Source organism: Schistocerca americana, chromosome X (assembly GCF_021461395.2).
Source record: "Schistocerca americana isolate TAMUIC-IGC-003095 chromosome X, iqSchAmer2.1, whole genome shotgun sequence".
In the NCBI taxonomy this organism is placed as follows: Eukaryota; Metazoa; Arthropoda; class Insecta; order Orthoptera; family Acrididae; genus Schistocerca; species Schistocerca americana.
In genome coordinates, this window is record NC_060130.1 from 994,408,907 (window position 1) to 994,425,486 (window position 16,580).

At 29.8% G+C, this 16,580-nt stretch overlaps 2 pseudogenes; one reads left to right on the forward strand and one right to left on the reverse strand.

The window, feature by feature from the left end:
• Window positions 1–14,173: 14,173 nt before the first annotated feature.
• LOC124556437 lies at window positions 14,174–15,027 on the forward strand (annotated as a pseudogene).
• A 73-nt stretch (window positions 15,028–15,100) lies between these two features.
• On the reverse strand, window positions 15,101–16,026 carry LOC124556438 (annotated as a pseudogene).
• Between the last annotated feature and the right edge of the window lie 554 nt (window positions 16,027–16,580).

Genomic DNA, 16,580 nt, shown 5'->3' on the forward strand with positions numbered 1-16,580 from the left:
TCTGCACAATCTGGCAACACTGTAGACTGCGGCACTTCCTTGAGGAAAACTTGTCCCATGACAGAGAAATCATAGGCTGATTGCGCCTGTGGTCTAGCGGTAGCGTGCGTTGTTTCTGTTCATAATGTCAGTAGATCGAGAGCAGCTAGTATAAAATACTTTTATAGCCTCTTCTGCCTGAATGCTGAACACGTCAATGTAATAGTAGCGCAGATTCAATCTATTTCGCATTCTGACACACCGATATCAAAATTTTATCCAGTAACCATTTTGCGGCAGATTTCCTGCAGACTGTCCTCCTCTGGATGCCGTATGCGGCAAAGCTCCGGGATCCAGTTAGTGGCTACCGGCAGCGGCCGTGGCCACAGCAGTGGGGCTGCACTCTCCCGCTCTTTATCGAAAGCGCCTGACACCGCTCATCGCTTTTAATGATTTAAAACGCACTATTATTAAGTGTTGTTCCACAGAAAATTTCTACGATTTCCATTCACGCTCGAAAGCAACGGAGACAGATGCCCTAATTAGTAGGCGGGTTCTGTATTACACTAATCATAATGAGCTGAGTATGGCCCGAAATTAATTTTATAGACTGGGACGAAATTAAACCACCTCACTACAATCGACGAATTTATAAATGCTTCATACCTCGTTTCTTTTCCTTTCAAAGTCAATTATTTGTGCAACTTTTGGTCAAGCCAGAGTGAGCGTCTGTGGTGTAAACTGTATTGCAGTTCTTGTTTCATTCCTTATGGTAAGTCTAAGTGATAAACTGTGTGAATACCTTGCAATGCATGCTCTGTAGCGGTGCAGAAACACTGCACACTTGGAGTTCCATGTCTGGGTTCATGAAGTAACTAATGTTGATCGGAAGTGGTAGTTAAGGTCATGAGATTTAAACTAGAAAAATTTATCGTTTTGGAGGTTTCAGGGAACGTAAAGGAATTGCTAACGCTGGTGTCAGAAAGCGTCTACAATTAAATGCTATTGCAAAAATTTAGAAGAGAGGAACTATATTAATCAACATGTGCACTTCATAAATAACCTCCTGACATATTAGACCTTTATGATGAAGAAAGCTCAAATTCGTATCGTTGACAGGCGGTTTGAATCTTTTCAGGAACTATTTTACAGTGAAGCACCTTGGCATTTGGAAAGCAGACATCCATGATATTAACATTATTTACTAAATCGAAATCAGACAAAGATTGATGTGTAAAGGCATTCTTAAGATTTCGTATAAGGAATTTTTACTAGCAGTTTGCAACTCCATTAATTAAAATAGAAAATAAAAGGTTGTAGTCAGCGGCTTCCACCGAGATTGGAACTGCTATTTCATATAGTACGAGCACTGCAACGCACAAGGGAACCTCTGAGCTAACGACACACTGGCGGCAACAGGCGGACTATAGTCACTGCAATGTTGCCTGAGCCTCAAAACGCGACCTTAAACACACAAACAGGTGTTACTTATGTGAAGAACGCCGTTCTTGGAGTACAGATATTAAATATACTTTATGAGTGTCTCATCTTACAGTGGATTATATCGTATGAGTCTTCGATGTGGAAAACGAATGTCAAGTGAATTTAGCGAGGTAATGCCGGCCTACACCTGGAAGTAAATGCACTATCACAGTGTTGACAAATACTTGCTACAACGGTGCCAATTCCCGGCTCTCTCACAAGGCAGCTCGTCAGCGAAATGCTTGTCCGATACGGTTTTTCAGAGTGGAGACGTGCACGCACGTTTGGTTTTTATGCGGCGTCCCTGATGGTTTCTGACGTCGCCTTGTGGGCTATGTATACATGTGAGACATTCAATTATCATTAATCCAGAATGATACAAGTTTCAGCTTCCGGCGTGGAAAAAGGCTGTTGATGCTGGCATTATATCATTTCAATGTAGGGAAAGCAAAACATATAATTCAGTGTTCCTCATTCAACATAAAGCATGTGAGAGAATTTTCCATAACTTTCATAATCATCTAAAAACACAAACGAAGTAAAAATACATCGGAAGCTTAATTTAATTGAATATAATGTAAGATAGCAAATGCTTTGCACCTCGATGTCGAATGTGTCCACGTGCAATCTTTTGCAGCATACATATAGAATATCATGATTACCACGAGAATGAGGAAATATGTTGGTAAGGATGGAAGCAAGAAGAGACGCAGTCAACAAATATTGGATTCCTCATGGCATTCATTTCATTTGAGATGTAAGAAGAGGTAAAGCGGGATATTAATTTCGTTAACACGAAAGATATGCCGCACATATTGATAACGAGGAAGTCTGCACCTTCATACGTTTCCTCCTTGAAATCTGTATATTCTATTATATACTAAGTAGGCTGATCATTGTTTAAGTAATGTTACCCTCTTGTTTGACCCCGTAACAATGAACAGATTCCAAATGCATGTCTCTGCATGAAAGTAGTTGTTCGCACACTTCCTGCCTTGTTTTTTGAGTTTTATTGCTTGGAATTCCTGAAGCAGACCCTTCTTTCCTAGCTACTCTTTACTTGCATCGATACTAAATAGGGATGTGAAAACTCTTGAGAAGTGAGAGAATGACAATAATAATCGTAACAAGAACAAGCAATCATAGCATGTAGGCTTTCACGGCCAGCGTCTTCAGTAATTAAAACTTCAGGGCTAAGAGGCTGCGGCTGCTGGCACGAATTATGCCGATACTAAATCAATTGCTAAATCCAAAATCACTTGATAATTAAATCAAATTACTGCAAAAAGAACATTTAGTTTAACAAAACTTACATATAATACAAAGAAAAAGTGAATAAACAGGCAAGAATAAAACTTTTAAGAAAAAAATAAGAAATTATAAAATTTATAAAATTAATAAAAAATAAAAGATTAAAATATTTAAAGAAAAAAAAAGAAAAAAATCACAATCATTAACAAAAAAAAACGAACCCCCGTATCACCACAACAACTTCTCTATTACATATAAATAAAGATTAATATGGAACATGTATACCAATAAATGTATTATATTCTTTCTTGTTTAATCTTTCTTTTCACCAATAATAAAGAAAGATTAAATAATATAATAAATATATTTTATACAATTATGTAAATTAATGTAATATGTTATTAATATAAAATTAAGTTTATACTAAGTTAACTTAAATATCTATTATTTAAATAATCTAATTATAGATAATTCTTTAATTATATTATTATAATTAATATAATTATTTATATTAATATAATATTTTATATTTAAAGTTAATAATTTTATTTATTATATCCAATTATAATAATATTTAATATTAATTTACATATTATTATATAATTTATAATATAATAATTTCTTTTAAACTATGATCCTAGGTAAATAAATGTATTAAAATAATCAATTAATAATAATAAAATAAACTTATAGGTATTTAAATGTAATTAAATGTAATATATTAATATAAATAATTTATTATATATATATATATAAATTAACCTAAACGAGATAAATTAATTTGAAATAACCAAAATAATACATAACCAATTCTCAAAAACACTTTTAATTTTTATATTAAATAAATAAAGTGCCTGATTAAAGGGTTACCTTGGTAGGGTAAATTAAGTAAATGAAAATTACCTTCATTAAACAAATTACATAAGATAGAAATAAACTACCTCCTTTAGTATCAAAAACTAATGTGCATCATACACCTTAATGTAAAAAGGTAAGCTAAACAAGCTAATGTGTTCATTCCACATTTATAGAGGTATCAATCCTCTCCTTTTTAATGACCAACAACTCTACAAAACTTCTCTTCCTATCATCATTAATGATAGGAACGATCCTGTCCATTTCATCAAATTCCTGATTTGGAGTTTGAATAGGGATTGATATCAACTTACTTTCATTTATTCCGCTCCTAACAAGAAATAAAAATATAATGATAAATGAGTCATCAATTAAATATTTTATTGTCCAAGCAATAGCATCGACAATACTATTATTTTCAATTTTGTTGATTCAAATAAAGTTACCAATAGGATGGGAAATAGAATTTATTCCAACAATAATAATCAGATCAAGATTATTATTAAAGATTGGGGCTGCACCTTTTCATTTCTGATTTCCAGATGTAATAGGTGCCTCAAGATGAAATAACTGTCTAACATTAATAACATGACAAAAAACTGCTCCAATAATGGTACTATCATATTATATTCAACTAAGAACTTTCATTTGAACAATTATCATTTTAAGAATTATTGTTGGAGCAATAGGGGGTTTAAATCAAACATCTCTACGTCAACTTCTAGCATATTCTTCAGTTAGACATTTAGGGTGAATAATTAGATCCCTAACAGTCAGAGGAAACTTCTGAGAACTATATTTTATTATTTACTCAATACTATGATTAATTATGGTTTTATTATTTAAGCAAATAAATCTATTTTTCATAAACCAAATTTATTCAGCCAGAAATATAAAAACTGAAATTAAGTTCATAATATTCTTATCTCTCATAGCTCTAGGTGGTTTACCACCATTTCTTGGATTCCTACCAAAATAAATTGTTATACAATCATTAATAGAAAACAACATAACAATTATTATAACTATTATGGTCGTACTAACTACAATTACACTTTATTATTACATATGTATTAGATTCTCAGCCTTAATTATATCATAAACAGAAAATTCATGATCTATAAAGATAAAGTCTAAAAAATCAAGAATTATTCTTCCTATAACAGTAATAATTTCAACAGTAGGGTTGATCTCATCATCAACTCTAATCCCATTATACTAAGGACTTAAGTTAATTAAACTAATAACCTTCAAAGTTATAATTAAAAGAATAATCTTTAAGCCTTAGTAAAATTTTACACCCCTAGAATTGCAGTCTAGAATCATAATCGAAAATAAGACCAAAATATGGTAAGAGAGAAAGTATCTCATAGATAGATTTACAGTCTACCACCTAAAATTCAGCCATCTTACCGCAAAAATGATTATTTTCAACAAACCATAAGGACATTGGTAGTTTATACTTCCTATTTGGAGCATGAGCAGGGATAGTAGGAACATCAATAAGAATACTTATTCGTGCTGAACTCAGTCAACCAGGGTCTCTAATTGGAGATGATCAGATTTATAATGTCATTATTACAGCCCATGCATTTGTAATAATTTTCTTTATAGTAATACCTATTATAATTGGTGGATTCGGTAATTGACTTGTACCATTAATAATTGATGCACCAGATATAGCATTCCCACGAATAAATAATATAAGTTTTTGATTATTACCACCTTCATTAACCCTTCTTCTTACATCTTCTATAGTAGATAATGGTGCTGGTACAGGATGAACAGTTTACCCCCTCTAGCAGGAGCTATTGCACATGGAGGTGCATCTGTAGATCTAGTTATTTTCTCACTACACTTAGCAGGTGTATCATCCATTCTTGGTGCAGTAAGCTTCATTACAACAGCAATTAATATACGATCAGAAAGTACAACTTTAGATCAAACACCTTTATTTGTTCGATCTGTAGCTATTACAGCCCTTCTTATCCTTCTTTCACCTCCAGTTTTAGCAGGAGGTATTACCATACTATTGACACATCGAAATTTAAATACATCATTCTTTGATCCTGCAGGAGGAGGAGACCCAATTCTATACCAGCATCTATTCTGATTCTTTGGGCACCCAGAAGTTTACATTCTAATTCTACCCAGATTTGGTATTATTTCGCATATTGTATGTGAAGAAAGAGGAAAAGTTGAATCATTTGGAACATTACGTATAATTTACGCCATACTATCAATTGGACTAATAGGATTTATTGTATGAGCACATCATATATTTACAGTAGGAATGGACGTTGACACATGGGCATACTTCACATCAGCAACAATAATAATTGCTGTACCTACGGGAATTAAGGTATTCAGATGACTAGCTACACTATATGGAACTAAATTCAAGTTTAATCCACCATTATTATGAGCTCTAGGATTTATTTTCCTATTCACAATTGGTGAATTAACAGGATTAGTACTAGCAAATTCATCACTTGATATTGTATTACATGATACATATTATGTAGCAGCCCACTTCCATTATGTATTATCTATAGGAGCAGTATTTGCAATTATAGCAGGTGTTATTCAATGATACCCACTATTAACAGGATTTACTATAAACAATACATGATTAAAAATTCAGTTTACAATTATATTTATTGGAGTAAACTTAACATTCTTCCCTCAACACTTCTTAGGATTAGCAGGAATACCACGACGATATTCAGACTACCCAGATGCATATACATAATGAAATGTAGTATCAAGAATTGGGTCTACAATTTTTATTGTAGGAATTATTATATTCATAATAATTATATGAGAAAGAATGGTTACAAACCGAGCAATTGTATTTAGAGCTAATATAAGATCAACAGAATGGCTACATAATAACCCACCTGCAGAACACAGTTACTCAGAATTACCATTAATTTCTTGATTCTAATATGGCAGTTTAGTGCAGTAGATTTAAGGTCTATAAATAAAGGTTTGACCTTTTATTAGAAAATATTATAAATGGCAACATGATCAAATTTATCCCTTCAAGATGGAGCTTCACCTATAATGGAGCAACTATCATTCTTTCATGATCATACTATGGTCATATTATTATTAATTACAGTAATTGTAGGTTATGCTCTAAGTTATTTACTATTTATTGCCTATACAAACCGAAACATACTTCATGGACATTTAATTGAAACAATCTGAACAGCATTACCAGCAATTACCCTAATTTTTATTGCTTTACCAACATTACGACTATTATACCTACTTGATGATTCAGTAGATGCAATAATTACAATCAAATCAATTGGACGACAATGATACAGAAGATTTGAATATTCAGGCTTTATATACACAGAATTCGACACTTATATAACACCAGAACAAGATTTAGAAAATGATGGATTCCGACATGTAGGTGTAGATAACCGAACAGTTCTCCCAATAAATACAGAAGTACGAGTATTAACGAGAGCATCAGATGTTCTTCACTCATGAGCAGTTCCTGCATTAGGAGTTAAAATTGATGCAACACCAGGTCGACTAAATCAAGGAACATTTACAATAAACCACCTGGGCTATTCTTCAGACAATGCTCAGAAATTTGTGGAGTAAACCACAGATTTATACCAATTGTAATTGAAAGAACTCAGTAAATTTATTTATCAAGTGATTATCTAAGATAATCCAAGGAGTTAGTTAGATAAATAACATTAGAGTGTCAATCTAAAATAACTAAACAATTAGTACACCTTGAAACATCAGATGACTGAAAGTAAGTAATGGTCTCTTAAACTAAACAATAGTAAATTAACGACTACTTCTGATGGGGAAATTAAATCTAAATCCCTCAAATATCCCCTCTCATATGATTCTCCCTATTCATTATATTTTCAGCTACCCTAATCCTATTTAATCAAATAAACTTTTTCTCATTTAAACCTAATATTATTAAAAGAGCAGAAAAAAGAACAATTGAGATAAAAAACTTAAACTGAAAATGATAACAAACTTATTCTCAACATTTGATCCATCAACTAACATCTTCAATTTATCATTAAATTGAACTAGAACATTTTTAGGACTGTTATTAATCCCATCATTGTTCTGACTTACACCATCGCGAATTAATATTATCTGAAATAAACTAAACTTAACCTTACACAACGAATTTAAAACACTACTAGGACCAAAATCATTTAATGGAACAACATTCATCTTTATCTCAATTTTTATTATAATACTATTTAATAATTTCATAGGATTATTTCCTTATATCATTACTAGAACAAGACATTTAGCATTAACATTTGCAATCGCCCTACCTATAAGATTAAGATTTATGTTATTTGGATGAATTAATCATACTAATCACATATTTACAATATCTTGTACCACAAGGAACACCATCTGCATTAATATCATTCATAGTATTAATTGAAACAATTAGAAATGTAATTCGACCTGGTACACTAGCAGTACGACTAGCAGCAAATATAATTGCAGGACATTTACTACTAACCTTACTAGGAAATACAGGACCATCTATAGCAATAAACCTAATCTCACTACTAATTATTGGACAAATACTTCTATTAATTCTAGAATCAGCAGTGGCAATAATTCAAGCTTATGTTTTCTCAATTCTAAGAACTTTATATTCTAGAGAAGTATACTAACCTATGTTAACAACTCACTCAAATCACCCATTGCACTTAGTAGATTATAGACCCTGACCACTAACAGGAGCAATTGGAGCAATAGTCATAGTATCAGGATTAGCAAAATGATTTCACCTATTTGAAATTAACTTATTTATAATTGGATTCGGAATTACCTTACTAACTATAATTCAATGATGACGAGATGTAGTTCGAGAAGGAACATATCAGGGACTACATACAGGGTTTGTATCAATTGGATTACGATGAGGTATAATCCTATTTATTGCATCAGAAGTATTATTCTTCGTTTCATTCTTCTGAGCCTTCTTCAGAAGACTAGCACCAACAATTGAACTAGGAATATTATGACCTCCAATAGGAATTCAACCTTTTAATCCTATACAAATTCCATTACTTGGTACAGCTATTCTTCTAGCCTAAGGAGTAACTTTAACATGAGCACATCAGAGTTTAATAGAATCTAACCATACTCAAGCATTGCAAGGACTATTCTTACAGTAATATTAGGACTATATTTCACAATACTTCAAGCATACAAATATTGAAAAGCACCTTTCACTATTGCAGACGCAGTTTATGAATCAACGTTCTTTGTTGCAACAGGGTTCCATGGTCTCCACGTAATTATTGGAACAATTTTCTTAACAACATGCCTACTTCAACACTCAATAAATCAATTCTCGCCAAGACACCACTTTGGATTTGAAGCAGCAGCATGGTACTGACACTTTGTAGACGTAGTATGATTATTCTTATACATCTCTATTTATTGATGAGGTAGATAATTGTTTTTCTAGTATAAATAGTACATTTGACTTCCAATCAGAAAGCTTGATATAAATCAAGAAAAACAATCCAAATTCTATCTACAAGAGATTTTATTAAATTTATTATTCCAATAATTGTTATAATCCTTGTAACAACATTATCAAAGAAATTAATTAATGATCGAGAAAAAAGATCCCCATTTGAATGTGGTTTTGATCCAAAGAGATCAGCACGAATACCATTCTCTCTACGATTTTTCTTAATCGCAGTAATTTTTTTTAATTTTCGATGTAGAAATCGCACTAATTCTTCCAATTGTAAGTATTTTCAAAACCTCAGACATTATAATCTGAACATTATCAGCAATATTCTTCCAAAATTCTAGTCCTACTAGGAGGACTATACCATGAATGAAATCAAGGAGCCTTACAATGAGCAGAATAAAGGGTTGTAGTTAACTACAACATTTGGGTTGCATTCAAAAAGTATTCATATAATCAATCAACCTTAAATGGAATAAGAAGCGAAATATTGCAGTCAGTTTTGACCTGGATGATTGGTAAATAAAATACTCTTATTCTCATTAATTGAAGCCAAAAAGAGGCATATTACTGTTAATAATATAATTGAACTATAAAGTTCCAATTAAGAAAATGTAAAGCCAATATGAAAGCTGCTAACTTTTTATATTAGCGGTTAAACTCCGTTAACATTTCTAAAATTTACATAATTTAAATAAAACAGTACATTTTCACTGTAAAAATAGTATATCTATATTTATAAATATCTAAAAGTAAAAACAGTTCCTTAACATCTTCAGTGTCACGCTCTAATTATAAGCTATTTAAGTACACGAAAAATAATATCACCAAAACAAATATTCAAAAAATAAAAGTTAAAGATAAATCTTAAAATTAGAATCATATCAACCCTGAATATATCTAATTAAATAAATAAATAGTCTATATAAACCTTGACCACCAAATAATTCACCTCAACCATAATGAAATGATTTAGATGAATAATAACCTAACTTTAAAAGGAATATATCTAACGAACTTAGTTGAAAGAAAAGGTATAAACCATATAGAACCAGCAAATCTAATAAAAGAAAGCATACTTAAAGAAAATAAATCATGAGAAAAATCAAACTTACAAATAAGGTAACCCAAATAAGCACCTAAAACAACTACTATAAGGCAAAGCAATCACATAAGGAATAGGAAAAATTAACCAAGACAAAAGGCTACTACCAAAAAGAGCAACAAATAATAAACCAATTATACCAAACGAAATATATTAACCCTTATCATCAAAAGAAAATCTAGAATAAAAATTATTATCCCCAGATATTGAATAATAAAATAAATGAAAAGAATAAGAAGCAGTTAAACCAGTAGAAAAAAATAAAGAAAGAAATTTAACAATTAATTCATCTTAAACAAACCATTTCAAGAATTAAATCCTTTGAATAAAAACCTGCCAAAAAAGGTATACCACACAAAGACAAACTAGAAAAATTAAAACAAACAGAAGTTAAAGGTATAAAATTAACAATTGAGCCCATAAAACGAATATCCTGAGAATCCTTTAAATGATGGATTATTGAACCTGCACACATAAATAATAACGCCTTAAATAAAGCATGAGCTAATAAATGAAAAATGCAAGATTTGGATAACCCATAGCCAGAATTCTTATTATTAAACCAAGTTGTCTTAAAGTAGAAAGAGCAATAATCTTCTTCAAATCAAATTCAAAATTAGCCCCCAATCCAGCCATAAATATAATTATACAACCAATCAAAAGTAAAAATCAACCACAATTATAAGTATCTAATATTGGTCTGAAACGAATTAATAAATAAACTCCAGCAGTAACAAGAGTAGAAGAATGAACTAAAGCAGAAACATGAGTAGGGGCAGCCATAGCAGCAGGAAGTCAAGAAGAAAAGGGAATTTGAGCTCTCTTAGTTATAGCTCCAAAACAATTAATATAGTAATAAGCTTTATTTCAAAAGAGTGCGAAATAAAGTCATAATAATAAATATAATTCCAACCACCAAAATTTAATATTCAAGCAATAGAAATTAAAACAGCAACATTAGAAAGTGCAGTTAATATACCAGCACTATAAGATTTCACATTTTGCTAATAAAAAACTTAACAATAAGAAACCAAACCTAAACCATCTCATCCTAACAAAATTCTAATCAAATTAGGACTAATAATTAAGAACCCTATAGAAAGAACAAATATTAAAACAATAATAATAAAACGATTTATATTCTTTTCACCCAATATATAATCCTCTCTATAATAAATAACCAAAGAAGAAATATATATAACAAAAGATATAAAAATAAGAGACATTCAATCCAAGATTAAAGATATAACAACCATAGAACCATTTAAATTAAAAAGTTCACAATCCACAAAAACTCTATAATCAATTATTAAATAATAAATACCTAAAATAAAAATTATAGTTCTAGAAAAAAATATAGAAAAAAAACTCAAAGAACAAATAGAAAATAAATTCATGGACTAAGATGAAAAACTTCATATCATTGATTCCACAAAACAATATTTTTAATTAAAATACTTAAGCAAATTAAACAAAGAAATATTCACCCTTTAAACAGAGAATATTTAAAGGCAATCAATGTAAAAGTAAAAGATGATATTCACGAAAATAACCAAGAGAACAAGTATAAACCCCAGAATAACAATTACCATGCTGAGAATAAGAATATATATATAAAGCACATACAGCTCTAAAAAAAGATAAAAAAATTAAAGCAAAAAATCTAAAAGAAGATCGAGACATAATTCTATTTAACAATCTAAGTTCACCTACCAAATTTAATGAGGGAGGAGCAGCTATATTTGAAGATCTCAAAAGGAATCACCATAAAGCCATTCTAGGTATTAAATTAATTATACCCTTGTTAATTAATAATCTTCGTCTACCTAAACATTCATAAATAATATTAGATAAACAAAATAACCCAGAAGAACATAAACCATGACCAACCATTAAGGAAAGAGAACCTATACAACCTCAGCAATTTATAGTTATCAATCCACCAATAACCATTCTTATATGAGCAACAGAAGAATATGAAAATAAAGACTTTAAAACAACCTGACCAAAAGAAATAAATCTACCAATAACCCCACCAGATAAACCTAAAGATAACCAAAAATAATTAAACTTTAAACCCAAATAAGAAATAACCTTTATAACACGAAAAATACCATAACCGCTTAACTTCAATAAAACACTAGCAAGAATTATTCTACCTGAAATAGGGGCCTCTACATGAGCCTTAGGAAGCCATAAATGAACCAAAAATATTGGTATCTTAACTAAAAAATCCAAAATTATAAACACATAAAATATAAAATAATAAGAACCAAAATCAACCAATAAAGGAAAATGTAAAGTGTTAGAAAAATCATAAACCTTAAATAAAACAAGCAATAAAGGCAATCTAGCAATCAAACTATAAAAAATTAAATAAACACCAGCCTGTTAACGTTCAGGTTGATAACCTCAACCCAAAATCAAAAGTGAAGTAGGAACCAATCTAGCTTGAAAAAAATTATGAAAAGAAAGAAGACTTAATCTAGCAAATGAACAATAAAGCATAATCATTAAAGACAAAAAATTAGAATGATAAGAACTTAAATAAACTGAACCTCTAGCAGCAAATATTAAAGAACAAATTCAAAAACTTAACAAAATCAAACTAAAAGAAAAATAGACAATACCAAAATAAGATCTAATTATATTCAAGTCTGCATAAGAATAAATACAAATCATAAAAACCAAACTCGACAGAAACATTAAGGAATGAACCAACCATCAACAATTATTCAGCAAACAAAGACAGATCAAAAAAATAGTTATAAATAAATACTTTAACATAAAGATAATCCAAAAGAATTAAAAAAATCATTACCATGAGAACGAATTATTGGAATTAAAGTAGAAAGACCTAAAGCACCTTCACAAACAAAAAAACGAAAAAAATAACAGGAAAGAAATAATCATAATCAAACTCAATAAGAAAAACAATAATCAATATAAACAAAGAAGGAACAATATACTCTAATTTCAGAAGAACCATCAATAAATGTTTATATTTAGAAGAAAAAACATAAACACCAGCACAATAAACCAATAAAGAAGTAAAATCAGAGAATATGAACATTAGTTTTAGTAGTCTAAAAAAAAACCCGGTCATGTAAACCGGAAATAAGTCTAGCCCCCATTTTTAAAACTTCAGAGGTGAAAAATCTTCCATCATCGGTCCCCAAAACCAATGTTTTAAATAAACTAACCCCTGAAATGATTAAAAAAATAATTATATCACTATCAAACGTAATAAATATTAATTTTATCAAATTAAGACACCCAATATCAATAATGCTTTTCATTATCCTACAAACCTTTTTAGTTGGATTAATAACAGGAACAATAATGGAAAGATATTGATTATCATATATTTTATTTTTAATGTATCTTGGTGGTATATTAGTTCTATTTATTTATATTACAAGAATTGCATCACATGAAATATTTCAACCTAAATTAATTACACATTAATTACCCTAGATATAACAATATTTATAGACTTTTCCAAAAATACTGAAACTATAAAAATTGATAATTCAATCAATTACCAAGAATTAACAATATCTTTAGAAAAATTATATAACAGCCCAACATTCATTAGTACAATAATAATAATAATATATTTATTTTTAGCACTATTAACAGTAGTTACAATTACTAATATTAACCAGAGGCCTAGTCGTAAAATAAGATAATTTACTAATGAATAAACCCTTAAGATTAAGACATCCTTTAATTAAAATTATTAATAACTCTTTAGTTGATTTACCTGCACCAACAAATATTTCATTTTGATGAAATTTTGGGTCCCTTCTACGGTTATGCTTGGTAATTCAAATCGTAACTGGACTATTTGTAGCTATACATTATACATCATTTATTGAAATAGCATTTAGCAGTGTAGTACACATCTGCCGAGACGTAAGTAATGGTTGAATTATTCGAACTTTAGATGCAAATGGTGCTTCTATATTTTTTATTTGTATTTATTTGCATGTAGGATGAGGAATTTATTATGGATCTTATACATACATGCACACCTGAATCATCGGTACAGTAATTCTATTTTTAGTTATAGCAACTGCATTTATGGGATATGTTTTACCTTGAGGTCAAATATCATTTTGAGGTGCAACAGTAATTACTAATTTATTATCAGCAATTCCATATTTAGGAACAGATTTAGTTCAATGGGTATGAGGGGGATTCGCCATTGATAATGCAACATTAAATCGATTTTTCACATTTCATTTTGTATTACCATTTATTATTGCAGCTATAGCTGCAATTCACTTATTCTTTCTTCACCAAACAGGGTCTAATAACCCCTTAGGACTAAACGGAAATATTGAAAAAATCCCATTTCATCCATATCATCCATACTTTACTTTCAAGGATTCTATTACATTCGTATTAATAACATCATTATTAATTATATTATACTTAATCAATCCTTACCTTCTAGGAGATCCAGATAATTTTGTACCCGGTAATCCATTAGTAACACCGGTTCATGTTCAACCAGAATGATATTTCTTATTTGCATACGCAATTCTGCGATCAATCCCTAATACGTTAGGAGGTGTTATTGCATTATTTTTATCACTCAGAATCTTAATAATTTTACCATTTTATAATAAAACACCGTTCCAAGGTATCCAATTCTATCCTATTAATCAGATTTTATTCTGAATTATAGTAGTTATTGTATGCTTATTAACATTAATTGGTAAACGACCTGTTGAAGAACCTTACATTATAACAGGACAAATCTTAACAATTATTTACTTTACATGCTTCTTAATTAATGTCCATGTTGCAAAACGCATGAGATAAGCTAATTAAGAAACAATAAGTTAATTAGCTTAGGAAAAGCATATGTTTTGAAAACATAAAACTCTTCTATTAACTTTTCTTAAAAAATTTCACTAAATAAATGAGATAAATAAAATCTTTAAACCAACAAAGAAAATAAAAAAATTTAAAGATAAAGGTAAAAAAACTTTTTCAAGCTAAGTATATTAACTTATCATAATGGAACCATGGTAATGTACCACGAACTCAAATAAAGCCAAAGGATATAATAGGAAGCTTAATAAAAATATAAAAGAATAAAAATCACCACCTAAAAAAATTAAAGCTAATAATATTCTTATAAAAACAATTCTAGTACACTCAGCTAGAAAAATTAAAGTAAAGCCACCCACACCATATTCAATATTAAACCCTGAAACTAACTCAGACTCACCTTCGGCAAAGTCGAAAGGAGTACGGTTAGTTTCGGCTAAACAAGAAGCAAAGCAAGCTAAAGCTAAAGTAAAAGAAATAATAACAAATCAACAATAAAGCTGATAATTTATAACATCAAACATGTTAAAACTACCAATTAAAATAATTAACGATAATAAAATTAAAGCTAAACTAACTTCATATGAAATTGTTTGAGCAACAGAACGAAGAGAACCTAATAAAGAATAATCTGAATTAGAAGATCAAGCAGCAATCATAACAGTATAACCACCTAATCTAGTGCAACATAAAAAAACAAAAACCCATAAGAAAAAGAACATATATAAGTTAAGCAAGGGAAAATTACTCAAACAGCCAAAGAAATTATTAAATTAAAAACAGGAGAAAAATAATAAAGTAAATAATTAGATATAATAGGAATTGGCTGCTCGTTACAAATCAACTTAATAGCATCACTAAAAGGTTGTAGGATTCCTACAAATCCTACCTTATTCCGACCTTTACGAATCTGAATATAACCTAAAACCTTACGCTCTAATAAAGTTAGAAAAGCAACACTAATTAAAACACAAATAACTAATAGAAGAAAATTTAAAATAAACATAAATAAATCAGAAAGTATCAATACTATTAGTAGAAAAAATCTACATAAATGAATTCTAAATTCAACACATTTATCTGTCAAAATAGTAAATTAATTAATATTAATCAATACAATAAAAAATATTTCAACCATATGGTCCTTTCGTACTAATATGGATTAATAATCTTAGGATAGAAACCGACCTGGCTCACGCCGGTCTGAACTCAGATCATGTAAGAATTTAAAGGTCGAACAGACCTAATTACTGGGCTCCTGCACCCAAAATTTTTCTTAATCCAACATCGAGGTCGCAATCTGCTTTGTCGATATGAGCTCTCACAAACAATTACGCTGTTATCCCTAAGGTAACTTAATCTTATGACCATAAATTATGGATCAAAACAACAAACATAAATCAATGATATAATAATGAAGAGTTTATTTATTCTTCATGTCACCCCAACAAAACATCATCATTAAATATAGAAAGACAAACAAAAAACTATATAAAAATAAAATGTTAAGTTCTATAGGGTCTTCTCGTTCTAAAGAAGAATTTAAGCCTTTTGACTCAA